The sequence below is a fragment of the Heterocephalus glaber genome, unplaced genomic scaffold (assembly GCF_053883595.1).
Source record: "Heterocephalus glaber isolate CG9 unplaced genomic scaffold, H.glaber_assembly_v1.0 deba00001547, whole genome shotgun sequence".
Taxonomy (NCBI): Eukaryota; Metazoa; Chordata; class Mammalia; order Rodentia; family Bathyergidae; genus Heterocephalus; species Heterocephalus glaber.
In genome coordinates, this window is record NW_028258340.1 from 7740291 (window position 1) to 7766324 (window position 26034).

Genomic DNA, 26034 nt, shown 5'->3' on the forward strand with positions numbered 1-26034 from the left:
GGAGGGGAACCGGCACCTCCCCGTGCCACCACCTCGCCGAGGACGCCCCCTTCGCTTCCCGGGCCCACGCGGGTGGTTGCAACCGGCGAAGATCCGAGCCCAGGGGACCCAGAAGGACAGAAGCTCCCCCTCCTCGGGCCCCAGCACCCACTTGGACTCCCGGGGCGACGCGCCGGGCACAGCGCACTCACTAGGCGGGAAGGACGCAGAGATCTAAGATGACCCGCCTTTGCAGAGGTCGCCCCTCGCAGCATTCCCACCGCTGCGACACCCCTTGGCTGGAGGGAGGGCCAAGCTGGCTCCTCGGGCCTGGCCCTCCCCGACTGGCGGCCGAGGCCCCTGCCCTGCTGGAAACGCCTGACGGGGGCGCCAGCTGCCTTCAGAGCCGGTGCAGCCAGCAGGGTCACACCAGGCCCCTCCACAGGACTCTCCCGTGACCCCCTGGAAAGTACACATCTGGGGTGAGGTGAAGATTTGGGGAGACAAAACGCCGCCTGGTGGGGGAAATGTATTTCATTTTCTGCGTACGATGTTATCATGTAAAGAAAAGTAAATATAAACAGTTCGAGAAAGTGTTACAAAGTGTTAAGTATGAAGGTTTTTTTTGTTTTTGTTTTTTTTTTTAGGTGCTGGGGATCGAACTAGGGACCTTGTGCAGGCCCCGGAAGTATGAAGATTTTCTAATGCAATCTTTCCACCACCTCCCCACTTTTGTTGAACTTTTTTTGTTTGTTTTTTGAGACAGGGTCTCCATATATAACCAACACTGCCCTCAAACTCAGCAATCTTCCTGTCTCAGCGTCCCAGAGTGTTGATTTCACAGGCATGCACCACCATGCCCGGGTGTTTAACACATTCTTCTGAAAAATTCCAAACATGCAAAAGTGAATGAAGCTAAGTGTAATAGCGCATGCCTGTAATCCTAGCACTTGGAAGGCTGAGGCAGGAGGATTGCTTCAAGTTCCAGGCCAGACTGGGCTACATGGTGAGTTCAAGGCCAGCCTGAAGTAGCTGCCAACTGTAGTGGTTCAGATCTATAATCCCAACTACTCAGGGATGCCGAGGCAAGAGTATTACAAATTCAAGGCAAGAGGATTGCAAATTCAAGGCCAGTTTGGCCAATTTAGCAAGACCCTGTCTCAAAACAAACAAAGAAATCAATTACATATGTGGGCCAATTTTCTTTGGTCTTTACTACCACCCACTCCCCTCCTACTAGATTTTCTCTTTTCTTTTTGTTAATATATTTTATTTTATCTATCTATTTATTTACTGTGGTACTGGAGTTTGAACCCAGGGCCTTCACACTAAGGTGATTTTTTTTTAACTTTTTATTTTGAGATAGGGTGTCACTGAGTTGCCCAGGTGGGACTCAAACTTTCTATCTTCCTGCCTCTGCCTCCCAAGTGTTGGGGTTACAGGCATGAGCCACCAAGCCTGGCTTTGCTTTTTAGTGTTTTTTAAAACTTTATTATCATCATCATCATCATCATCATCATCATCATCATCATCATCATCATCATTATTTATGGTGCTGGGGATTGACCCCAGAGCCCTGAGCATGTCCCCAGCTCTTTTCAATTTTCAATGATAAATTGAGCTCATTTCAATTAGCTTTTACTATGTTGATAGGGAAAAGTTTTAGATAACTTAATAGATTGAATATTAAGTTAGTTGTAGAAGCAAAATAAGTAATGTGTTCTTTTAAGATTTGCTTTTCCCATAACTCCTTGTTTAAGGTGAAGATCATCTGACTCTAACCAGTAATTTCATTAACCTACCAAAGTTACCATGCCAGGGTGAATTTACAATGTATATGGCCTATCTTGTGTCTGTGACTTGTAAATAGGAACTGGAATTGTACTTACACATCAAAGACCACTAGGGATGAGATAATGGCTAAAAAGGATATAAAAAGGGAAACACTGAAAAAAGGGGGTGTGGATACTGACCAGACTGGTTTCTGGCATTCCCGCCCGCTCACGAGAAGAAATTTTATTATTTTATCCGAATTCTGTGTCTCTGTGTATTTCTTTCCGAGATTTCTACAACATTTGGTGCATTGGCCTGGAGTCGGCAATGAAATAGCCCTTTTGGGCATTGGCCGAACCCCATTGGAGAGAGCGGCTCTCTGTCTCCTCGAGAGGAAAGCCGCGCCCCTGGGACTAATTTCCTAGGCTCCCCAACAGGACACAGAGACCCGCTCGCCATTGGAGGTTTGCCCGAACCCGAGACAGAGACTACAGAAGGAGGACTGCTGTTCTTGGTGTCTCGTCTGTCTTTCCTTTGCTGCATGAGAAACCCTGGGAAACTCCCTAGACGTTAACTTTCGGTTTTGCCTTGGGAATTTGTATTTTGTAACTCTGGGCAAATACAGCGCAGGGACCTGATCACTCCTTGCGCTTTGCCAGTTGGGAAGAGAGCTCCTCCCATTTGTTTTGGTTCACTTTGGGAACTTTGGGCAAAAATAGTGCAGGGGCCGATCACCCCTTGTGCTTTGCCATTTGGGGAGGTAGCTTCTTTCATTTGTTTTGGTAACGGTTAGGGGGTCACCGGGAGGGAATGTGGTAACTTCTGAATAAATGTGTGAGTGAGAGAGTTCTGGATAGGAGAGTGTGTGAAATGAGCTGCGGAACAAGACAGGGAGGAAGCGCTTGCGTTTAAAGAGTCCTCCCCGACTCGTAGAATTTGTGTGTGTATCGCGTTTAACAAAGGCACAATGGTGAGCTTAGCGACAGCCCACCTTAGCCTGAACGGACCTTAAAATGGCCAAGAAGCCCGCAGCCAGGCAGGCGAGCGAGTGATCCCCACCTTTGTTTGTCTTGCTTCTCCGTACAAGGGTACCCACACACACACCAACAGTCTGATCGGCCGATCGTGGGGACAGAAACATCTTGTCCTACTGTTTTGGAATGCATGCTTAGGGATTTTAGGAAAGGTTTTACTGGAAATTATGGTATTAAGATGAAACCCCAAAACTTACAGCCTTTTGTGAATTAGAATAGCCCAAGCTTTGCCTAGCTTGGCCAACTGAAAGATCCCTAGATGAGGGTCTCGTCTGGTCCGTCTGGCTAACAGTCACCATCCCTGGATGAGAACATCCAGATCAATTTCCCTATATTGATTTATGGCTCAAATTGTGCCACAGAATGCCTCCTTGGCTTCATATGTGCACCCCAGAAGCGAAAAGCAACATCCTGGTCCTCTGTCAGAAAGGGGACGATGGTGAAAAGTAACCAGATCCTGACTGAGAGAATTTAGACTTTCCCCCTCCTTTTGAGTTGCTAAATTCACAGGTTTGGAGGAGGTGGGGATAAAAGCATGAAAACTGCTTGGCTTCAGAGCACCGTGCTGTGGTCAGACTTAGAGAGGATCGAATAGGGCTTACACTCAAATTTTTAAAAAAAATTAAAAAGAAAAAATAAGTAATGGGTTAAAAACAGCTAAAAAAGCTCTGAAGGACATAAAACAAAGCCAGAGAAAGTAAGAAATTGTACAAGGGTTACAAATTTTAGCTAATGGATAAATGTATCTGTGTTTCAGTTTGAAAAGTTACAAATTTTAGTTAATTGATAAATGTATCTGTGTTTCAGTTTGAAAAGTTACAAATTTTAGTTAATTTGATAAATGTATCTGTGTTTCAGTTTGAGTTGATGATTAATTGGTGTGCTTAAAGTTTTTTTTTTTTTTTTTTTTGGTACCGGGGATGGAACGCGGGTCCTTGAGCTTGCACAGCAGGTGGCGAAACCACTGAGCTCCTAAAGTATTTCTTGTACATTGCAAATTCTTCAATTGTAATTATAAGGTTAACTTGCTCTTTTCTGTACTTTGTTGATTAAAAAAAAACAAACCTCAAAGTTACTACCATTCTATTGGCAGCCATCCAAATTTAAAGTGTAACAATCTGAGAACGAAAAAAGGGACACTTTAAAATTTTAACAGCTAAAGACAAGTTTGTGATAAAAGGTCTATAGTGAGATAAAAAATATATATTTGAAAGCTATAAGTAAAAGAAATACAATTTTGATATAAAAAATTTTGTATGTTTGTCTTGTTAAAAAGAAAAAAATATACAAGACCGGAAGGCCTAGGTATGTCAAAAGATGGGCAAAAGTGATTTATCAAAAAATATGTATGTTTGTTGGTTGGTTTCAAGTTTGTTATAAAAAGTTTAAATATGTTTACATTAGTTGTCATCAAAGGATTAAATTCTAAATATGCTACTATAATATGTGTACATTGGTCATCTTCAAAGGGTTTAAGAGCCAGCAGGTTACAATATGACCTCCTCCTTTATAGTGAGTTAGAAAAAAGACTGTTGGAAAAAGGCACAAATATGTCAGACCAAGGTGTGATATTTGAGATTTGACTTTAAAAAGACAAAGGAGGCTAGGTCCAGAGAAAAGGAAAGTTATTTATTCTTTGCCAAGATCCCTCCAAAATGCTTCAATTATTTGATTTCATTTCTGCTACCCCTTGTCCTAATTGGGAGGACTGTAAAGAACTTTGTAAAACTTTGTTGACCTCTAAAAATGAAGAGGGTTTTAGGAGAAATTAAAAGATCAATGCTCCTAGAATGCCGGCAGGCACACAAAATCCAGGCGCTTGACATGAACAGCAATTTCCAGTGAATGAGTGGCCCAATTGGAACCCCAACACCCCAGGAGGCAAGGACAGCTTAACCAATTATGAGACAGCCCTCCTGACAAGGATATGAGCCACGAGTAAAAGGCCTACAAATATGATTAAAGTGCTAGAAACACAGCAGGAGCCCGATGAGAGCCCTGAGAGATTTTATGAGTAGCTCTGTAAAGTTTACAGAACGTCTACACCTTTTGATCCTACTGTTCCTGATAACCATCAGTTAGTTAATCAATACGACTTTGTGACCCAGTCAGCTCAAGATATTAGAAGAAAATTCAAAAACAAGAAACTTGGGAGGGTATGAATATAACACAGTTGCTACACAATTGGCTAAAAAAGTGTATGTGAAAAGAGTCAGTGAGAGAGAAGGAACAGGCTAAGAGGAAAGATGAACGAGATAAGAGACAGCTGAGGGAGTTTCTTGGGGTAACGGGCTTCTGTAGAATTTGGATTCCTGGTTTTGCATAGATCACTAAACCTCTTTATAAAGCTCTAAAGGAAAAAATCATTTACTTTGGGCTATAGGAAAAAAAAGGCTTTTAAGAGACTAAAACTGACCTTAGCAGCTGCCCCTGCTTTAGGCATACTGGATGTAAAGCAGCCTTTTGTTCTTTTTTTTTTTTTTCTTGGTACCAGGGATGGAACTCAGGACCTTGTGCTTGTGAGGCAGGTGCCAGAACGACTGAGCTAAATCCCTGGCCCAGCCTTTTGTTCTTTATGTGACTGAGAAGAACCATGTGGCCCTTGGAGTGTTGACCCAAGAAGTAGGCCCATGGAATCAACCGGTGGCATATTTGTCTAAAAATTTAGATTCAGTAGCAAAAGGATGGCCTCCTTGTCTTTGGGCCTTAGCAGCTTCAGTTCTGTTGATCCAAGAAGCAGACAAGCTGACTTTAGGTCAGGAACTGACTGTGCAGGTTCCACACGTGGTCCTAGAACTACTGGACACAAGGGAGCATCGTTGGCTCTCAAATAATCACGTTACTCAGTATCAAGCCCTTCTGTGTGAGAACCCCCGCTTATGGTTTATTCCTGTAAAAGCTTTAAATCCTGCTACCTTCTTGTCCACGGAGACAGGCCCTCCCGATCATGACTGCTTGAGTGTCACCCATGAGCTCTTTTCCAGCCGCCCTGACCTACAAATGACACCCTTGTCAGATGCTGACCTTGTTCTGTTCACAGATGGGAGCAGCTTCGTGGAAGATGGGGTTCGTCATGCTGGATATGTGGTAACCATGAAGGATGAAGTGATCCTAGCCAGGGCCCCTTCCTTAGTCAGCACAGTGTGCTAAGCTCTGGGCATTCATACAGGCACTCCGATGGGCAAAGGGTAAAAAGGTAAATATATATATACGGACTTTCGCTATGCATTTGCTACATTACACATCATTGGCATGATTTACCGAGAGCAACGTCTTCTCATGGCAGAAGGGAAGCTAATTAAAAATAAACAGGAAAGCTGGGAATTTAGCTCAGTGGTTTCGTCGCCTGCCTAGCAAGCTCAAGGACCCGAGTTCGATCCCCAGTACCAAAATAAGATAAAAAAATAAAAAATAAACAGGAAATTATACAGTTGCTAGAGGCAGTGTGGAAACTTAGCAAAGTCGCAGTAATATATTGTTCAGGACATCAGAAAGGCAAAGACTTCATTGCACAAGGTAACAATAAAGCTGATGCTGAAAGCCGAGAAAGACAACGCACTCAAAGCCCTGCTCTCACCACTCTGGAGGCTGGTGAGTCAATGCACAGCTGAAGAATGGAAGCACCAAGAAGGACAACATGGATTATTGAGCTGTGCCAGATCACCACTGCCTTAAGTTTCTTTGTTTTCAAACTGCGGGTGTTTAGGCCTACGAATGAAAAGTTTGATGAACAGTATGTGACTTTTAAAATGGTAAAATGTGAACCGGAAGACTATCTGTTTACAATATTCTTTGATAAAAACATTATGGGGGACCTGGGGTAACTTCTGACTGTGAGAGGCTATTCTAATGAAAAATTATATTGCAAAGGGAAAACACAAGTTTGGATCAATGGCTCCCTTGTTGGTCGAGCCACTGGTAATTGTAACAATTGTAAACAAGGTCAATGTAATCCTATATCTATGTATATGCCAGCCCCATGGGATCTTATTTGGCTACAAGGAGTAATATATTTCATTAGGACAAGAAATTAAAAAAGATCTTGAGGGGCTGGGGATTTAGCTCAGTGGTTCCGCCGCCTGCCTCACAAGCGCAAGGACCTGAGTTTAATCCCCAGTACCAAAAAAACAAAAAACAAAAAAAGATCTTGAGGAAATTCGAGGCATACTTCAGGCTTTAGAAACCCAACTAGATTCACTGGCCAATGTCATTACAGAATAGGCGTGCTCTCAATTTGCTCACCTCCCAGAAAGGAGGGACTTGCTTATTTCTTGGTGAAGAGAGTTGTTAATATGCTAATAAATCTGGTCTAGTAAAAGAATCACTAGACAAACTAAAAGATCAGATCAAGGCTCTTTTTTTTAATTTGTTTGTTTGTTTTGGTGCCGGGGATCCAACTCCGGTCCTTGCTGCTTGCACAGCAGGTGGCGAAACCACTGAGCTAAATCCCCGGCCCAGATCAAGGCTCTTGATGAGAAATTTGGTATAGGAGAGCTGTCCTACGGGATTAATTTTACTTGGGCAGGATGAAAAAAACTTGGATAGGACCTCTTCTGAGTCCCCTTCTTGTTATAATATTAATATTAATGTTTGGTCCTTGTGTCATCCAATGGATTTCAAAATTTATACAGTAGCGCAGTGCTGCAGCTCAAGACTACCAAATGCTAGTGTTAAGAAATGTAGATAGACTGGATAGAACTTGTAATGGATAGATGAATTATCCCGAAGTAAACAGAGAGAGGAATGATATGGGAAAGTTTTAGATAACTTAATAGACTGAATATTAAGATAGTTGTAGAAGCAAAATAAGTAATGTGTTCTTTTAAGATTTGCTTTTCCCATAACTCCTTGTTTAAGGTGAGGATCATCTGACTCTAACCAGTAACTTCATTAACCTAACAAAGTTACCATGCCAGGGTGAATTTACAATGTATATGGCCTATCCTGTGTCTGTGACTTGTAAATAGGAACTGGAATTGTATTTACACATCAAAGACCACTAGGGATGAGATAATGGCTAAAAAGGATATAAAAAGGGAAACACTGAAAAAAGGGGGTGTGGATACTAACCAGACCTGTTTCTGGCGTTCCCGCCTGCTAGGGAGAAGAAATTTTATTTTTTCCAAATTCTGTGTCTCTGTGTGTATTTCTTTCCGAGATTTCTGCAACAATGTAACAAGCCAATCCCAAGCCATAGTCACCCAAAACAGTGCTTTACTATTTTACACCATTGCCAGGAAGTTCAATTGGCAGACTTTGGGGGGCTGTTTTTGTTCTGCAGTGGCGGGGATGGAGCCCAGGACCTTGTGCAACCTTGCCAAGTGCCCTACTAGAGAGCCACAGCCCAGCCCTGCTCCACCAGTCTGGACTCCAGCCAGCGGCTACCGAAAGCCCCAGGAAACTCACTGAGTGCCAGCTTCGAGCCAGGCCTCAGTCTCCTCGTCCAGATCATGGGTGTCCAGACTTGAGCAACGAGGAACTGTCTGGGGCTGCACATACAATATATAATATAGCTCAATGTAGTTCATGGATCTAAGTAACCAAACTTCCTTTATTTTTATATTGTATTGCTTTTTTTTTTTTCTTGTACTGGGGTTTGAACCCAGAACCTTTAAATTGAGCTACATCCCCAGCCCACTTTATTGTTTGAGATAGTCTCACTAAATCACTAAATTGCCCAGGCTAGACTCAAACTTTCAACCCTCTTGCCTCAGCCTCCAGAGTGTTGGGATTAGCCAGAACTTAGTATTGAAAGGAGAAAGCGTATGTGTGTGCACAGTAAAAACAGACGCCCGTCTTCAGGGACGCACACACGTGGGCAGGGTGACCCTGCTTTGCCCAGGACCTGTGTGTGGCCGACAGGAGGCGGAGCTCTGCTGCAAGGTGCCCTCCTCCACCTGCGTTCTATTTCGTTGTTGCCTGTGCCGTGTGCACCTGATCACCATGCAAGAGAGCCACGAGAAACATTGCTAAGATCACATACTGATGCCAAGTTTACCATCTTGTGGGGCCACACTGCCAGCTGCCCAGGGCCCCGTGTGGCTGCCGGGCTGCAGTTGGACGCCTGCTCTAGTAAGTTCCAGGGGTGTCTTTCTACAGCAGCCAGCCTCTTCCTGGCCGAGAGGAACCGAAGGCGGAGACACGCTGCCAAAAGGCAGCAGCGGGCCGGGGATTTAGCGCAGTGGTTCCAGCACTTGCCTTGCAAGCACAAGGTCCTGAGTTCGATCCCCGGTACCAAAAAAAAACCTACAGCCAAAAGGTGGCATTTGTGGCCTTTAAATAATCTGCTGCCAGACTTGGTGACACATGCCTGTAATCCCAGCACTAGGGAGGATGAGGCAGAAGGATCACGTGTTGGAGGCCAGCCTGGACTACAGTGAGACCACGTCTCGGGGGAAAAAGCAAGATATGTCTTGTACAGATACAAATTCCCTATGATGAATGTTATGTATATGTAAAACATACCAATAAAATAAAATAAAATGCCACAATTTGCTTCCATCAATGTCATTTTGTTGATTTATGTATTTATTTTTGGCACTGGGGAGTGAACTCAGGACCTTGCGCTTGCCAGGCAGGTGCCATGCCACTGAGCTAAATCCTCGGCCCTTTATTTACTTTTAGTTTATTGAGACAGGGTCTCACTATGTAGCCCAGGCTGGCCTCAAACTTGGGGCAATCCTCCTGCCTCAGCCTCCCGAGTGCTGGGATTATAGATGTGCACCACCACGTCTAGTTCGAAGAAGTCCTATGCATGATGACAGCAGCCCCAGCTGGTGGCTTGAACACCATGAAAGTGCACAGGAGCCCCAAGGGACAGAGGCACCTGATGGTCACCCCACCCCTCACTCTGAGGCCACCCCTGGATGTGGGCTGTGAACAACGGAAGAAACCCTCTACCTCCACAATTCCAGGAACCTTTGTGCACAATGGGAAGGGGCCAGTGGCTTTGTCACTTGTTTTGCTCATCACCCATGCTGATTGGGGACACACAGCCAGCTCTACCGTTTTGGGTCATTCTCTGAAGCATCTGGAGGTGATTACTCCAGGCCCACCCCAGCATGCTGAGGACTGAGGGGACCCCGGCTCAAGGCGTCCACAAAGCCTTTCTCTTAGCATGAAAACTGCAAGTGATTGGCTGAGGCACACCCATGACCACAATCGCCTCTCGTTTCATTCGTGTATTTATATTTGTTTCAGCCATTCGAAATACAAGTTTATCTTGATTCTAAATAAAAAGGAAGGGGAATGATAATAACCAGATCTCATCACTGAATATTGTGATCCATTCACATTACTACGAGACTGTAGCACTCTTATACCGTATTTAAAATGTGAGAGGGAGCCACGCAGGGCGGGGTGCATGCCTGTAATCCTGCCACGCGGGAGGCTGAGTATGCTCACTGTGAGTTCAAGGCCAACCTGCACTACATAGTGAGACCCTGTCTCAAAATACAGAATTAAATGACTTGGGTGAGGGTGTGGCTCAACTCCAGCACGCGTGAAGCCCTGGGTTCCCCCGAGCAGGAAGGAGGGCAGGAAGGAAAGGCGAAGGGGGTGAGGGCGGAGGCGCCCCACCCCCACGAGGCCTCGGCTGCTTGGGGAGGGGACGGAGGGGCGGGGCCACCTGAGAGTCGCGGTCGCCGCCCAGCGGACTGGCGTGCTCCGCGCCCGCTCCGCGCCCGCCGCTCGGCTCTAGCTGGGTTTCCGTGACGATACTGCCCTATTTAGGTGCCGTAACCCTGTTTTCTCCATCTGGCGCACCCTGCTGCCTCCTCTGTCCCGCCTACGACAAGCAGACGGGGGAAACCACCCCCGGCCTGGGGTTAGAACCGTCTCACCCAGGGGGGCACCCGAGTACCGAGGGACTCTGAGCAATCTACTTTTTCAAGCCTTCTTGCTAGAAATATCGAGGCTAAAGTAAAAACGAATTTAACTTATGAAACACTACCATAAAAAATGAAAGTTTTTTTTTTTTTTTTGCATGACAGATGATGTCAAATCCTAAAATATCTGAAAGAGGAAGCAGAACCCCGCTTCGGTCCGAAGCTGACCTCTGCCATTTCTTTGGCGGTGACACTAAAGCAAAGGAAGGCACTGCGGGAACGAACAGGAAAAATAGCTTAATTAGTAAAAATTTAGCCCAGTGCTTCTGCCGCCTGCCTCGCAAGCGCAAGGACCTGAGTTCGATCCCCGGTACCCAAAAAAAAAAAAAAAAAAAAAAGTCTCCGCGGCACAAGCTCTCAGGAAACGTGACGTAGCTTGGGAGTGTACGAATTTTTTTCCCTGAAAGTTGTGCGCATGCGCGGGTGGGCGTGCGCGCGCATGCGCCCGAGAGAACGTCCGGGTTTGTGGCGCTGACGTGAGAAAACTGAGGGGGGGGCCCTTTAAAGAAGACAGAGCCGGGCGTGATGGCACAATCCTGTAAGCTCAGCTCTCTGGGCGGCTGAGGCAGTAGGATCACAGGTTTGAGCCCAGCCTGGACAAGTTAGCGATTTAGCAAAACTTTCACAAAATCAAAGAGGAGGGGTCTGCGGATGTAGCTCAGTGGGATCCGAGGGATCTGGGATCAATCCCTGGAACGGGGGGGGGGGCGAAGAGGACGGGGTGTGGCTCAGTAGAACAACAATTCATAAATTTTAAAAGCTGAGAAATCCCTCAAATTTCACATAATTCAGGAAAACTAACAACGTTTACACGACTGACAAATCTCAGTGGTACTTTTCCCCCCAAGTTTTGGGCTGCATACTCTGCCTTTTTGCATGACAAGTTGTATAATATTTTCTAGCAGAGGAATAGAAAAAATTCAGGTTTGTCTTCTGGCATGATTGATGGAAATTTGGCTTTCAGTATTGTTAGTAAATTTTCAGCTTCACAATTTGTTATTAGTAGTTCTGTGTACATTTTTGGATTGTTGTCAAATTTGGGGAAACCTCTATCAAGTTTCTTTTGTATAAAAGCTGTAAATTGTGTTGATGTACACCTCTACTCCCAGCTACTTAGAAGGCTGAGGCAGGAGGATTGCAAGGTGAAGGCCAGTTTGGGTAATTTGGCGAGGTTGTCTCAAAAAGGGGGGGGGGGTGTAATTAGCTCAGTGGTGCCTCCGCCTGCCTCCAAAGCGCAAGATCTCGCCAGCCTCCAAAGCGCAAGGTCTCAAGCTTGATCCTTGGTACCAAAAAAAAAAAAAAGGCAGAGGATTTAACTCAGTGCTTCCTGGCTTCATCCCCAGTACTACAAATAAAACTAAATTTTCAGAGTACACAAAACTTACATGTTCAGGGACCAAACTTGTTTTTGAAATAGGGACTAATTTTTTTTTTTTTTAGTGTACAGATCAATTATTTTCTTTTTTTATTGGTACATTTTAGATATACATAATGATTACATTCATTATAGGGAATTTGTACTTGGACATGATGTATCTTGCTTCTTTTTTTCCCATTCCCCTCTCCTCCCTTCAACCCCTCTTTCCCACCTTATACAAAGCTTTGTTTCCATTTTATCCTTCTTTTCTCACTTTTTTCTTTTTCCCTTCCTCTCCCCCGCCCCCCGCCCCGGTCTTGGTGTGTACTTCAGGCTGGCCTTGAACTCACTATGTACCCCAGGCTGGTTTCGAACTCCCGGCAATCTTCCTGCCTCAGCCTCCCAAGTTCTGGGGTTACAGGCGCACACTACCACGCCTGGCTTCCCCTCCTCATTTGAACATTTTCTTCCCATTTCCCAATATCTATCATACATTTTGTTCCTTATTTACACTTTCAGTTTCTCACACCAGAGAAACAATGTGATATTTACACATGTGTGTCCACTTTATTTCACTTAAGAGTTTCTTCTCAAGGTGCATGGCTTTACCTAGAAATGTCTCAAGTTTATCCTTCTATATGACTGAGTAGTACTCCATCATATAATTTTTTTTTTTTTGTACCGGGGATCGAACTTGGGTCCTTCCGCTTGCGAGGCAGGCGGCGGAACCACTGAGCTAAATCCCTGGCCCTCCATCATATAATTTTTAAAAAGCACATCTTCTTGGGGCTGGGGATTTAGCTCAGTGGTTTCACCGCCTGCTGCGCAAGCACAAGGACCCGAGTTCGATCCCCAGTACCAAAAAAAAAAAAAAGCACATCTTCTTTATCCATTCATCAGTTGATGGGCATTTGGGCTGTTTCCAAGATTTAGCTATTCCATAGTATGCTGCTATAAACATGGCTGCGCATATATCACTGTTGTATGATGCTTTTAAGTCAGGAAGATAGCAAGAAGGGGAACATCTGTGTCAAATGGAACCTCTAGTTTTAGTTCTTTGAGGAATCTCCACACTGATTTCCACAGTGGTCTCACCAGTCTATACTCCCACCAACAGTGGAGAAGGGTTCCTTTTTCCCCACAGCCCCACCAGCATTTGTTATTGGTTGATTTCTTGATAGCAGCCATTCTTTCAGGGGTGAGATGGAATGTCAGCGTTGTTTTCATCTGCGTCTCTCGAATGACCAGTGATGTTGAACATTTCTTTCATATATTTATCTGCTGTTTCTACTTCTTCATCTGAGAAGTGTCTTTTTATTTCAGATGCCCATTTATGGATTGGGTCTTTAAATTGGGGGGCCTGATAGTTTTAGTTCTTTATTAGTCCTTCTGAGGATCAGCTGGCAAATTTTTTTTCCCACATTGTGGGTTGTCTCCACTCTGTTGTTGATTTCTTTTGCTATGCAAAACCTTTTTAATAAGATGACACCCCAACTGTTGAGTCTTTGTGATAGTTCCTGTGTGATCAGGGTTTTGTTTACACCAATGTCTTCAAGAGTTCTACCTATTCTTCCAGCAGATTTAGTGTTTTTGTTTTAATATTTAGATCTTTGGTCCATTTCAATCTGAGTTTACTTCATGGTGAAAGATACCAGTCTAGTTTTAGTGTTTGGCATGTAGAAAGCCAGTTTTTCCAGCACCATGTTTTTTTTTTTTTTTTTCCGGTAGTGGGGATCAAACTCAGGACCTTATGCTTGCCAGGCAGGCATGGTGCCACTGAGCTACATCCCTGGCCCACCAGCACCATTTATTAAAGAGGCTATCTTTATTCCAGTGAAAGTGTTTGGCTCCTTTGTCAAAGATAAGGTGGCTGAGTTAGTCTGGAGTTGTTTCTGCATCTTCTAATCTGTTCCATTGATCCTTGGGTCTGTTTTTTTGCCAGTACCATGCTGTTTTTATCACAGTAGCTTTGTAGTATAGTTTCAAGTTGGGGGTTGTAATAACCCCTGCCATGTCTCTGTTACCTAGAATTCCTTTTGCTATTCTGGGTCTCTTCTTGTTCCAAATGAATTTTTGGATTATTTTCTCAAGGTCCGTGAAGTATGCTAATAGTATTTTGATTGGAATTACATTAAATTTATATAACAGTTTTGGGAGTATGGCCATTTTCACTATATTGGTTCTTCCTACCCAAGAATGAGGGCTATCTTTCCATTTTCTGATATCCTCTTCGATCTCCTTTTTCAGAGTACTGTAGTTTTCCATGTAAAGGTCTTTTACTAGATATTCCTAGATATTTCATTTTTGGGGGATGCTATCGTGAAGGTGTTCTTTCCCTAATTTCTCTCTCAGTGAATCTGTTATTCGTGTACAGGAAAGCTATTGACTTTTGAGTGTTGACTTTGTATCCAGCTGCATTACTGAATTTGGTTGTTAAATGTAGAAGTCTTGCCAGGGATTTAGCTCAGTGGTTCTGCCGCCTGCCTCGAAACCAGAAGGTCACGAGAGTTCGATCCCCGGTACCAAAAAAAAAAAAAAAAAAAAAAAATCTAGAAGTCTTCTGGTGGAGTTTTTGGGGTCTTCTTTTTTTTTTTTTTTTTTTTTTGGCACCGGGGATTGAATTCGAGGCAGGCGCCAGAACCACTGAGCTAAATCCCTGGCCCTAGGGGTCTTCTATGTAGAGTATCATGTCATCCGCAAATAATGATAATTTGACTTCTTTCCTGTCCTTATTCCTTTTATTTCTTTCTTGTGTCTAATTGCTCTGGTAATGCTTCCAGAACTATATTGAATAAGATTGGTGATAGTTGGCATCCGTGTCTTTCTCCTGATTTTAGAGTGAAAGCTTTCAATTTTTATCCATTTAGTATGACATTGGCTGTTGGTTTGTCATAGATAGCTTTTATCAGATGGAGACAAAGACCATTTATGCCAATTTTCTGTAGGGTTTTTTTATCATGAGTGGTTGTTGGACCTTGTCAAATGCTTTTTCTGCATCTATTGAGCTTGTCATATGGTTTTTATTCTTGGCTGTTAATTTAGTGTATTACATTTATTGATTTGTGTATGTTGAACCATCCTTGAATCCCTGGGATGAATCCTACTTGGTCGTGGTGTATAATCTTCTTGATGATCTGCTGCATTCTGCTTGCCAGTATTTTATTGAGTATTTTTGCATGTATGTTCATTAAGGAGGTTGACCTGTTGTTCTCTTTTTTAGTTGGATTGTTCTCTGGTTTTTGTATCAGGGTAACACTTGCTTCCAGGAATGCCTTTGGAGTATTGCTTCCCTTTCAATTTCATTAAAGAGTTTGAGGAGTAGTGGCATTAAGTCTTCTATAAATTTCTTGTCGAATTCAGCATTGAATCCGTCAAGGCCTAGGACTTTCTTTGTTGGTGGGTTTTTTTTTAATAATGAAAATAAGGTATTTATTTTCTCGAAGTATTATTGGTGACAATGGGAAAAATAGTTGTTTGCAATGGAAAACCCAGAAAAATACTAGTCAAATCAAGTGATAAGGTTAATGTCCCCAGGAATAAGTCATATCAGCATGAGTACCCCCAATTGATGCACTGAAAGTATAAAACTACTTTTCAGTATCCTTAAGAAAAATGAAGAGCCTCAATATAATTACAGCAAAACAGCACTCAAATCCAAATTGAGAGAAATTCTACAAAATAATTGCTCATTTCAAAACGTTATTTAGGGCCCGGGATTTAGCTCAGTGGTGCCACCGCCTGCCTCGAAAGCGCAAGGTCCCGAGTTCGATCTCCAGTACCAAAAAAAAAAAAAGAATATACATCAAAATGTTATTTAAAATGTCAAAATGTTATTTAAAATGGCAGAACAAACAAAAAAAAGTCTGAAGAACTATCACAGGTTGGAAAAAACAAAACAATGCAGCATTATATACGGTGTAAAATCTGTATTGGAACATGAAACCAAAAAAGAACATTGGTGTAAAGACTTGGAATATTGAGCCTGGTTTGCTGGTCCATGCTTGTAATCCAAGCAGTCTGGGAGGCTGAGACAGGAGGAGCACAAGTTTGAGCCCAACCTGGGTAATTTAGCAACCTAGTGAGGCCCTGCATTGTTGGTCCCTTTTTTTTTTTTTTTTTTGGTGTGGGGGATCCAACTCGGGTCCTTGCGCTTGAGAGGCAGGTGACAGAACCACTGAGCTAAATCCCCTGCCTGTTGGTCACTTTTTAATTACATCTCCGATTTCATTGACTAATACTAGGTTATTTAGAATTTAGAATATCTTCTTGATTCAGCCTTGGTAATTCATATATACCTAAGAATCTGTCCATTTCGTCTGTTTTCCATCTTATTAGAGTACAGGCTCTGGAGAGGTGGGGCTTGCTGGGAGGCATGGTGGCGGCCTGACCGCAGGGAGGCCTGGCTGGGCCCGGCCACCAGAGGGCCACCTCCTGCTCTCCAGGGCGGGTCTGCTGCTCCTGAGGCAGACAGCCTTGGAGATACTACGGGCAGCCTGGAAGCGAGCAGCGAACCCTGCAGTGGCGACGAAGGTGGGCGCGGCCTCCTTCGTGCCAAGCTCCGATGCAAGAGGGCGAGCATGCGGGCTCAGGGCAGCTGCTGGTCCTGTTCCCAGAGACACTTGTTTAGGACACGTTTGCCTCGGTGAGGGCCCCCAGCAACCCCTGCACGGAGCCCCTGTCGGACCCCAAAGCCCACGCCCAGGCCAGGCCTTAGCAGTGACGCAGCTGCGTGCCCTGGAGGTTCGAGCCTCCTGAGGAGCAGGAGGAGGTGGTCACTAATTGCCAGGAGAGTATCCAGCATTGGAAAACCCTAGATGATGATTGATTATAATGGTCTTCAAGAAAGACTCAGCACCTTGCCTGATAAACTCTTATAATATCGTGGTACGATTTGGCCCCTTTGCCCTCAAGCCAGGAAAACTTGTCCATACTAGTGAAGTGACTGTTTTACTTGGGGACAACTGGTTTGCAAAGTGCTCCGCAAAGCAGGCTGTAGGTTTGATTGAGCACCAGAAGGAACAGATAAGAAAAAAAATAGATGATTTTTTTTAAAAGTGATGAAAAACTTTGAATACAGAGTTGAATTCACAGATTTTTTTTCCCCTTAAATTCTTTTATTGGTACATTTTAGGTGTACAATACGTTTACATGTATCATTGGATGCTTGTTCCTGTACATGATGTATCTTGGTTCTTATTTTTTCCCCATTACCTGTGTGCCCTTCACCCCTTCCACCCTTCCCTATTTACAAAGACTTTGTTTCCATTTTTTTCTTTTCTCAATTTTTCCTTTCCCTTCTTTCCTTTCCCCTTCCCCTCCCGCCACCTCTACCCCTTTAGACCTTTTCTTCCTATTTCAAATTATCAATTATTCGTTTTAATCATTTTAATCCTTATTTACACTTTCAGTTTCTCACACAAATTCACAGAAGATTTGCAGAAAATGAGTGATGGTGCATGTGACATTGTTGACATAAGGGAAGAAACTTAAAGTGACTTTGAATTTGAACAACTGAATTTAACACAACAAATTGCTCATAAACCTCATTCTAAACTGAAAACTTCAGATATTTTTGAAGCAGATTTTGCCAGTGAAATCCAAAGATTTTCTTGCTGATAAGGATCTGTGGACTAGACTTGAAGAACCAGAGACACAAGAAGCATTACTGGAAAAAAAAACAAAAAAAACACAAACAAAAAAGAAGCATTACTGGGTGAACTTGACAGTAACCTGATACTGTGATTACAAATGGAGAAGATACAACCTTTTCTGAAGAGAAGATAACAAAAACCTGAGGGCCAGGGATTTAGCTCAGTGGTTCAACCCCCTGCCTCCAAAGTTCAAGGTCCTGAGTTCAATCCTGAATACAAAAACAAAAAAAACAAAAAACACAAATGTGAGGGCTGGGGAATTAGCTCAGTGGTGCTGCCACCTACCTCGAAAGCACAAGGTCCTGAGTTCAGTTCCCGGTACCAAAAAAAAAAAAACAAACCCCAAACAAACCATAAACATGAATGTGATGCATCTAGTAAGAGACTCCCTTACTCCAACAGTTGTCCTAAGGGTGAACCATTCAGTGGTCAAGCAAATAGTAAATCGAACTGTTCAGTGAATGGTTCAGAGTCTTATCACAGTGATGAAGATGAAGATGATGGTGGTAGTGATAATGAAAATGACCATGATGCTTCAGGGGTTGGAAATAATTCTGTACCAACAATATACTTTTCTCATACTGTTATACCTAAGAGGGTTCAAATAAATACTGGGAAAAATACTACTTTAATATGTAGTGAGGTGCCGGGGATTTAGCTCAGTGGTGCCACTGCCTGCCTCGAAAGCACAAGGTCCCAAGTTCAATCCCTGGTACCAAAAAAACCCCCAAAACCAATATTTAGTGAGGGCTGAGGATTTAGCTCAGTGGCACCACATCTACCTGGCAAGCTCAAGGACCTGAGTTTGATACCCAGTACCCCAAAAAAGACTGGGGATGTAGCTCAGTGACGCCATGCCTACGTGGAAAGCTCAAGGTCCTGAGGTCAATTCCTGGTACTGGAAATAAATAAATAAAATTCAGTGAAAAGAAAGAAACCAAACGTAAACTAAAGAACAGCACTGGTAGTGGTCATTCTGCCCATGAGTTCCCTACAATCAAAACTCCTGCTGGCGTTTACAGTGTTTTTCTGGATGTTGTGAATGGAGAGCATGTCCCTCATAAATCAGTTCTCAAGTCTCAAAGCAGAGAGAACAAAGTTTGAAGTGATACCAGTGAAACCAGTGCTGCTGAATTTGATGAAAGGCAGGGGGGTTGAGGAGTAGTGTATTTTGAAAGAGGAACCACAAGAAAAAAATCATCAAAGGAAACCTTTGCCTTCAACGGGAGCACCTGAGGCTTTTTTGGGAACTGTAATGGAAAAAGAATTTTTATCGTCTTCCTTAATGCCACACCTAGGCATTGCTCATCTGTACTACCCACCATTTTGGAGAGAAAAGAAGTTGTGTCAGAAGCAGCAGAGGAAACTGCAAAAAGGGTTTCAAAGTTCAAAGCTGCCAGATTGCAACAGAAAAGCTAGGAAATGAGTTTACATCCTAAAACCTAGTTGTGCGTTTTTAAAATATACATAGCAAAATATGTTACATGTAGTTTGAAATAAGGCACACTGAGTTAATTTAGCAGCAGCTTTTTTTAATCCTTATCAGTGAATGGTACTAAAAAAATTCAAAGTAAATGCTTGAATACTTTAATATTCAGCTTGTCCATTAATTCTCTCAATACTAAGTTGGTCTTACGATGCAGTGGTAGCGTTTCAAATTATTTTTCAAAGAATAGTGTTTATATAACAAAATACAAGTAGTTTTGTAGCAGCTGTGATATTGTGCATACGATATGGACCATTTTAAAGAAACTTCTAAAATTTCAATGGATTCGACAATTATATCACTAAAAACCAATTATATTACTTGCTTTCACATTTTAAAGGCACTTTAAAAAAATCTACTTCCCTTATAGGTTTTGCAGCTAGGTGATTATTTTAAAAAACCTCTCCCCTTTGGATGTAATCTTTTGTTTTGCTTTTTTGGCACCGGGGATCGAACTCGGGTCCTTGCGCTTACACAGCAGGCGGCAGAACCACTGAGCTAAATCCCCAACCCTCCCTTTTCATTCTTAATGGCATGGATTTGAGTCTTTTTTTTGATAAGGTTGGCTAAGGGGTTATCAATTTTGTTTAATCTTTCAAAGAATCAACTCTTCAATTCATTAATTCTTTTTTTTTTTTTTGGGTACTGGGGATTGAACTTGGGACCTTGCGCTTGCAAGGCAGGTGGTGTCGCCACTGAGCTAAATCCCCAGCCCTCACTGATTCTTTATATTGTTTTCTTAAGTCTCCATTGCATTAATTTCTGCTCTGATCTTTATAATTTCCTCCCTTGTACAAGCTTTGGGCTTGATTTGTTCTTTTTCTAGAAGCTTCAGGTTCAACGTTAAGTTGTTCATTTGAGCTTTCTGTTTTATTTTTTTCTTTCTGTTTTTCTGGTGTGAGGATTTTTTTTTTTTTTTTTGTACCGGGAATCGAACTCTGGACCTTGCGCTTGCAAGGCAGGTGCCAGAACCACTGAGCTAAATCCCTGGCCCTTCTGATATGAGGATTCACTGCCACAAATTTCCCTCATAGGACTCCTTTCATTGCGTCCCATAAAGTACCAGTATGTTGTATTTGCATTATCATTTAATTATAGCAACTAATTTCTTTAATTTCATCTGTGACCCATTGGTTGTTCGGGAGGGTGTTATTTAATTTCCATGTGTTTATTAAGTTCATGTGGTTTCTTCTGCCATTGATTTCCAATTTCATTGCACTATGCTCTGATAATATGCATGGGATAATTTCAATTCCTGTGCATTTACATAAGCATGTTCTGCGAGCTTGTATATGGTCTATTTTGGAGACCATCTCATGTGCAGCTGAGAAGAATATGTAGGGTGGGACACTGTAGACTTCTACTAATTCCATTTGTTCAAAAGTTGGGTTCAATTTTGATATTTCTTTGTTGACATTTTTGTCTAGTTGATCTAGCTATTTGTGACGGTGGATATTGAGGTCCCCCATTAAAACTGTATTAGTGCTTCTTTGATTTTTCATGTCCGTTAATATTTTTTTTCCCATTAACTTTATTGGTACATTTTAGGTATAAAATACAGTTACATTCATCATTGGGATCTTGCACCATTACATGAGTCTCTTGGTTCTTATTTTTATCCCCTTCCCCTGCCCTCCCTTCACCCCCTCCACCCTTCCCTATTTGCAAAGACCTTGTTTCCATTTTTTTCCTCTTCTCATATTTTTTCCTTTCCCTTTTTTCCCTTCCCCTACCCCTCCCAATTCCCCTGCTCTTTTAGACCTTTTCTTCCTGTTACACAATATCAGTTCTACATTTTTTAAATTACAATATTAAGATCTAGGAGACATTACCACAGATTTTACAGAATTTAAAAGGATATAGAAAGCATATTACAAAAATCTTTTTTGAAATAAATTTGACAACTTCTAAGAAGTAACTTAGAGGACAAATTAATGAAACTAACTCTGGAGGAAGTACAAAATTTGAATAGCATCTATTAAAGAAAGTATATTCCTAGCTTGAAAACCTACCTATATGACAACAGCAAGCTCATATACATTTTAATTGATAAATTATATCAAACATTTAAAGCAGAAAAAGAAGGAACACTTCTCCCCTCATTTTAGGAAATCAACATTGTGCTAATCCTAAAACTGGATAAAGAAAATAGAAGAAAAAAGTATGAACATAGATAGAAATTTGTTTAACAAAACAAACTCTTAGAAGTCAGATCTGGCAGGATGTAGAAAGTGGTTTTGTTATAGGGATGACAGTGTTGGTTCAGCATTGGAAGATCCACCCCCAAAAGTAATCATTTTAACAGAGGAAAGGAGAAAGCCATATGATCCTGTCACTAGTTGGAGAAAGAGTATTGATGTCCATTAATATTTGTTTTATGGGGCCGGGGATTTAGCTCAGTGGTTCCGTTGCCTGCCCTGCAAACAAAAAGACCCGAGTTCGATCCCCGGTACCAAAAAAAAAAAAAAAAAATTAACAAGGAGCTACTGAGGCAGGAGGAGCCCAAATTCAAGAGGAGCCTGGCCTAGGTTGACAGACTATCTGAAAAAAACAAAAAAGGGTTGGGGTGTAGCTAGGTGGTACAGTGCCCCTTTGTTCAGTCCCCAGTAACACACACACACACACACACACACACACACCACTCGCTTAACCAGGGGCTGCGCAGCACCAAAGGGCCGAATTCAGAGCTCCCAGGTCTGTGTCTCTGCCCTTGTCCCCTCCCTAAACAAGTCCTCCCCGCGCGGACGCTGCCGGCCCCTCATGCGCCGTGTAACCCTGCAGCCCCTAGATGGCGCCACATCCTCATTTTAGCCAGCCTGACCGCATTTGGGACACAAAGGCGGGCCTCGCCAGAGTTGGTGGCACAGGGGATTCCGAGTCTCGCCGCGGGCCTCGCTCCCCGGGGACTCGGCCCAACGCCGGTGGCAGCGTGGATTCGCCCCCTAGCCCGGCCGTGCGGGGCCGGGACCAACCTGTGGGTGTTGGGGTCACGGGGAGTTTTTATTACCCTCAACCCGCCTTGGTCCCTAACGGAAGTGGGAAAGCGCTGGCAGGTCTCCCGCCGCGAGGCGCGCGAGGCGCGGAAACACTGTGGGGACCGAGGACCCGGGCTCTGGACCCCCGCAGGCCTGCGAGGGGCTGTCCTTGACACCAGGCCTCCCCTAGGGACTTTGCCGCCTCCCGCGCGCCTGGCGCCAAGAAGGCTCAATGGGGGACGTGGAAGGGGGCTTGTGACCAGGCAGGGCCATGTGCCAGGGTAGACACAGCCTACACCTCGGGTTGCTCTCTCCTTGGACCGATGGGGTGCGAGGAGTCCCCATTTGGGCCAGGCCACGCCAAGAATGGAGTCCCCATAGCGAAGCCGAGGGCATCCGAGTGCTGAGGTGGCGGGGAGCAGTGGGGTAGTGGATGTCTCACTCTGGCCTCCGAGCCCCGGAATTCAGGCCGGCGAGGAGGTATCGCTGCAAAGGGTAAGAAAACTCACCGCGATGACAATGACTACTGTCGCCCCGTGCGGGGGTGCCAGGCTGGGGGTGGGAACATTCCTCTGTGGCCTCCCAAGTGTTCAGTTTAGCTACTGATTGAGGAGTAAATAGGTTTACAGCCACATGGGGTGGCTCACGCCCATAACCCCTGCTACTTGGGAGGTTAAGGCAGAAAGGTCATAAATTCGAGGCTAGCCGAGGCAATTTGGAGACCTTGTGTTTTGTTTTTTTCGTGTGTTTTTTTTTTCTTTTTTGAGACAGGCTGGCCTCAAACTGCTTGCGCGGCCACGCGGGGCTTGGCTGTGCTGAGAATGGAACCCAGGGTCTCCTGCAAGCCGAGGCAGCATTCCACCCAAGCCGCACCCCAGGCCCGAAGAGAGCTTTAACTGGAGTAAACTCAGTTCTACCAAGTCTCACTCCCTTGTCTTGTGGGAGCATAAACCGTCCCACCCCAAATACGCTCGCTGGCGCGTCGCCAGTTGGTTATCCAGAAAGGCTGTGTGAGGAAGCCTCCAGCCCTGCAACGAAGTACAGACCCGAGGACGCAGCGTCTCGGCTGCCCGCCCGCCCCTCGCCCCTAGCCCCCGGAAGAGGAGGTGGGGGTGATACCTGGCCGGAGGGGGTGACCACGGGTGGCTGTCACCTGCCCGGCCTCATCTGCATCACAAGGCAGCCCTGGCCCGCTGCGCACCTCCTCCCCGACCCTCCCACCCCATCTCTTTAAGCTCCGAGTGAGGCCCACAAAGCAGTAAGGAAGACGTAGGCGGCCTGCTCTCTCGCCCTCCTCAGTGAAGCCTGTGTTCTTTTCCCGTTAGCCCCGGCAGTGTTACCGACCACACAGGTCCGCTGCTCGCCGCGGGCCAAACCGGAGGAGGCCACTTATTTTGTGAAGGAAGAAGGCTTTATTCAAAGCCAGGACGGAGGAGGGCCCGCCTCTAACCGCTGCTCTCCGCAGGCAGGCGGGCAGGGGTGTTTATAGGGGAGGGACCGAGGGCTGTGGACCCAGACCGCGCGGCTCTCCAGCCCTCCTTTGGCACTCCGTGCCATCATCAGCTCTTTGTCCCCTTTCTGGCCCCTGGGGCCCGCCATCTGCATATTCTTGCATTCTTCGGAGCTGGGGGTTGGGGTCCGGTTCTGCGCAGGCGGAAGTTCGGAGGCCTTGCTTACTACATCTCTAAAAGAAAAGAAATCCAACCTTGCAAGTTCCATTTTGAGCTGGCGGTTACATCGGGTTATTCCACAGACTGAAGTGATCGAAGCTTCAGAGGGAAAAGAATCAATTTCAAACTTCGCTGCAGCCTCGAGCTTTCTCATTCTGCATGGTTTTGCTCAGACACAGTCCCCAAGGGTTCTGAGGCCCGGAGACCGGCGGGCGGAGACGCCACCCCGGGGCGCTCCCGTCGGGTGGTCGCGCTGCCCGGAGTGTCAGTTTCCTGCCTCAGCTTCTCCTGGGGGCTTTTTTTGGGTAGGAAGCGCAATGCTCATACCAGATACTCTTGTAACAGAAATCTCTACATTAGTGGTGAGCAAGTTTTATTTTCCCCAAGAGCCAGTTTAGTGGGACAAGGGTGCTTACGGGTTGCATTTGTGGATGCGTCTCCTTCCGGGGCAGAAGCGTGCGCTGTCAGGTAGAAGCACTCAGGAGAGAACGGCCCCTTTGCGATGACCGAGATGTTCGAGTCTGCCCTCCTTTGAGTCACACAGGGGCTGCTTTCTAATTTTTTACCCTAAAATTAGTTGACAGACTGAAGATCGACTTAAACAGAATGGCACAAACCCACCAGCAGTGTTTCATTTCACCCTCTGTGATCCATTAGATCCGTTTGGGGCCCATACAGGGAAGCGACACAGGGAATCCTGCCTGTAGGGGCCGGGGATTTAGCTCAGTGGTTTCGCCGCCTGCTACGCAAGTGTAAGGACCCGAGTTTGATCCCCGGTACCAAAAGTAAAAAGAATCCTGCCTGCTGTTAATCTGCTGCGAATTGCTCAGCAAAGTGACTCTGGGCTTCTAGGAAAGCCAGAAACAGTTAGGACAGCTGCTGTCCCCAGGAAGTAGGGGTTTCCTCAGAGGTCCTCACAGAAGGAGGGAGAATGCACTGGAGTTGCTCCTTTTGGAGACTTAGTAACCAAAACAAAATAATTCAAAAATGAGTGCTTCTGTGTTCTCTGGCAGAATTCTTTATTGTAATACTGGGATTGTAACTCAGGAGGGCTCTACCACTAAACTACAACATCCCTGGCCCTCTTTTTTTTTTTTTTTTCTTTTTGAGACAGGGTCTCGCTATGTTGTTCAGGCTGGCCTGGAACTCTCGCTAATCCTCCTGCCTCAGCCTCCTGAGCACTGGGATTACTGGAATCACAGGTGTGCACCACCATGCAGGTCATCCCTTTTATTTATTTTTTAATTAATTTTACTGGTACATTTTAGGTTTACAATACAGTTACATTCATCATTGGAGATTTGTACCTTTACATGATATATTTTGATTCTTATTTTTCCCCTTCCCCTGCCCTCCCTTCAAGCCCTCCACCCCTCTCAATTTACAAACTTTGTTTTTATTTTTTCATTTTCTCATATTTATTCCTTTCCCTTCTTTCCTTTCCCCTACCCCTCCCATTCCCCTTCCCCTTTGCACTGTTTCTTCCTATTTCACATTATCTAATATACATTTTGATATCCCTTTTTATTTTTAAAATAGGGTCTTGCTAAATTGCAGAGGCCAGACTTGAACTCTGAACCATCCTGCCCCAGCCTCTGGAGTAGCTAAGATTACAGGCGTGCACCACCATGCCTGGCTCATGTTATGGGGAAAATAACTCCTAACCTGTTAGATGACAGATATGCCAAGTTCGTGGTCTCTTGACATCGAGGGATGAAGTTGCGAACCAAAGGAAGAAGTTAGGAGATTGGGAATAAGGAGAGAATAACTACTGGATTTCCAGGTGGGGCCCCGAATGAGGTTGCCACTGAGGCCCTTTGTCGGGGTAATTTATACAGCGATGTCACAATGTGGGTCAAACTCCCATCAACCTATAGGATTACAAGCATAGCTGCTTAGCTAATATTGGCCCAATAGGGAAATGAGTCATGTAGCAAGGGTACATGGAAAGGACAAAGGCATCTTTGGAAAGGGATGGGTCTGGATGCTCTGGTCACCCACCTGGGCAACTGATGCCTATCTGTACTTCCTGGACCAGGCGGTGCTGATTACAGTATAATCTCAATCTACTTTTAGGGAGGCATGCAGGCCTGGCTATTGTGTCTCTGTCTTGAGGCTTGGCCTTCAGGTGCACCTCCAGCCACGACTGTGATATCTTTTTTTTTTTTTATGGTACCAGGGATCAAACACAGAACCTTGCACTTGCCAGGCAGGCTCCATGCC

The 26034-nt window shown here is 44.6% G+C and overlaps 1 pseudogene; it reads left to right on the forward strand.

Moving 5' to 3' along the window:
* Window positions 1–18592: 18592 nt before the first annotated feature.
* Window positions 18593–20667, forward strand: LOC101707357 (unconventional prefoldin RPB5 interactor 1 pseudogene; annotated as a pseudogene).
* The last annotated feature ends 5367 nt before the right edge of the window (window positions 20668–26034 follow it).